Source organism: Rhinopithecus bieti, unplaced genomic scaffold (assembly GCF_001698545.2).
Source record: "Rhinopithecus bieti isolate Rb0 unplaced genomic scaffold, ASM169854v2 scaffold_35036, whole genome shotgun sequence".
Taxonomy (NCBI): Eukaryota; Metazoa; Chordata; class Mammalia; order Primates; family Cercopithecidae; genus Rhinopithecus; species Rhinopithecus bieti.
Genome location: NW_016814741.1, coordinates 32,491 through 34,957, shown reverse-complemented (window position 1 = coordinate 34,957; position 2,467 = coordinate 32,491). Strand labels below are relative to the sequence as shown.

At 51.0% G+C, this 2,467-nt stretch overlaps 1 long non-coding RNA gene across 1 annotated transcript in view; it reads right to left on the bottom strand.

Moving 5' to 3' along the window:
* LOC108515183 (uncharacterized) overlaps nucleotides 1-2,461 on the bottom strand; it is a 118,164-nt gene extending 115,703 nt beyond the window's left edge. Inside the window, exon 1 of the long non-coding RNA XR_001881451.1 lies at nucleotides 2,153-2,461. This is a non-coding gene — a long non-coding RNA (uncharacterized LOC108515183). The remainder of the gene's footprint in view (nucleotides 1-2,152) is intronic.
* Nucleotides 2,462-2,467: the final 6 nt, after the last annotated feature.

Sequence of the window (2,467 nt, the reverse complement as noted above, 5' to 3'; positions counted from 1 at the left end):
CCCCCCCCCCCCAAATTTTGAAGCCGTTTTTTAGCAATGAGTATTTGATAGTATTTTTCACATTCAGTCCAAAGGTATGCAGATTAATTCCTTGCCCTGGGCCTAGGGCTCAGACACAACTCCTAAGAACCTTTCAGCTTACTGCACTGGTACAAATTCCCGGTACTTAACCACAGTCATGGCTGCACAGGAAAATGTGAACAGCTGAACATTCCAGCTGCAGCAGTGAGGTCAAAGCTCATTTCAGTATTAGCAAAAGTGATTCTCTGCTGAGATCTTGGTCGGGGATGCAAAGTACTAGCCTCAAACCTGCAGGCTGGCACCTCAACAACTGCTGCAAATTCTACTGCATGCCCTGGCTTCCTGGGCCAGCACTACTTAATTACTAGACTCTCATACGATGCAGATCACTCTTCGCAAAAGGGAAGCAAATGAGCTTTTAGACCAGTACTTGAGTTGTTCAGTTTCAAATGTTCAAATCCTTAAAAAAAAAAAAAAAGGGGGGATTTTCAACAACTTAAGTTTAATGATTTTATTATGATTCAGAGCCCAGTTGTTTTCCACCATAAGAGTGCCATGTGAAAAGATTATCCTTTTCCTAAATACTACGATTAGCTTTCACTGCCACCTTTCCCTTTTGTCACCCCAAACAACACTCCAAGATCACAAGAATCTATGTGAAATAGAGCTATGAAGAACAATACCCGTTTGCATTCTCAGGCTACATGGGAGAAACCAATTTTAGTCACTTGCTTCAGCAAAGCTATTAGTACAAGCCGTCACCTACGGATTTCAAGATGATTGATATGTACAACCTCTATTGCTCTATGCCACAGGTAATAATCTGTTCCAATTTCATACTGCATGTTTCTGGGAGAGGTCAACATTTAGAAAACCATTAACATAGCACTATTGTGATAATAATATTCTAAAAAGGGATGTACAAGTATTACTTTTAACCTGTGTACATTTGTGAAAGTTTCAAATGAAGGAAAAATGAGAGCAAATTTATCCGATGTATGAAAAATGTTAGCAACGCTTTGATTAGGAATAATTGCATGAATAAAACCAAATTGACATGTTCTCAAAAGATGTATTTTAAGGCAGGTAGAGGAACTCAGCATTCAACCCTTTTCCTAACTACAGAAAATCAAAATTTGCAGATGAACCATTTCTTTCACATCATTGGCAGAAATAAAATCCTATTCCCGCCACCTCCTCTTGCAATTAAGGAAGTTGCTACAAATAGCAGCACAGAACGTAAATGGTCCTGTTTTGCTCCATTCTTAATGTACCCTCTAGGAGTAAACAGGTTACTCAAAAGAGTCAGTAGCCCGAAAGCGATTTTCCCTATGGCAAACTCCCTTGAAAATGAAATTCCCTTTTCTGGGGATTCTGAAGGGGGTAAACGTGGACGGAGGAGTCCAGTCGCAGCCCGCCTTCTCCCATGGGTTCAAGGTCTGGAGTGCTCAGCCCTCCGCGAGGCTTCAGACCAGCGATCGGCAGCATGGGCAGGGGCGGCGCAGCCTCCTGGCGGCTGCACATCCACCCAGCCCACCCTGACAATCACGCTCGCCTTTCAAACACACCCTAAAGGTGAGCTTTATAGGCTGGGTCTCCAAAGTTTGCCCGGCCTCCGGTCAGCAGCCGCCCGCTGGCTGAGCCCTAGGCAAGGCTGAGTCTTGCCCTAGCCTCCGGCTCCCTCAGCCCCCAGCTCTTCTTTTGGGCCACGGTGACAGGTCTAGGTTTACCTCCATGTGCTCGTGGCAGAGGAAACAAAAGAAGGCAACCTCCCTAAGAATAAAACGCCATCTTCGACTCATTGGCAAACTGAGGGGTCCCCAGGTCGGTCCCCCCACGAGTCCCCCACCACCCAGCCCGAGGGCGGCCCCCAGTTTCAGGCAGAGTTTGTAACAGCTCCGGGAAGCCCTGGTCGAATTGTCCTGGGGGCGAGGGTGGGATACCCCGAGAGCCCTACCTGCCTCCCCTCCCCGGCCGCCTGGGCACAGTGTTTCGGTAAAAAGGAAGAAGAGGGGTGGTGGTGTCTCCCAGAGATGTAATTGCCCCCTTAGAAAATTGTTGTGAGGGACCCGGCGAAGGGGCTGGCGAGCAAACGAACCGGCACGCGCGGAGCCGCAGCGAGTATACTTACAAAACGATTCAAGCTCCGGCGGAACATCGCGTCGAAGGCCGCCGGGCGCTGAGCTGGGCTCTACTGGGCTGTCTGGGAAGGCGCCGTCCACAAAACACACTGCGGCGTGGGCCGGCGGCGCCAAGAGGACCAGCGAGGCGGGCGGCCGGGCCACCCGCTCGCCGCCTGCTCTCCGGCTCTCCTCGCTCCCCCGCCCCCCAGCCGTCCGCAGCCTCGCCGCCGCCCCGCCTCACTCGCGGCCCGCCCCCGGCCTGCCTGACCTGGGGGCGGCAGCCCCGTGGATCGCCCTTATCTGGCCCCGGCACCGCGGGCCGG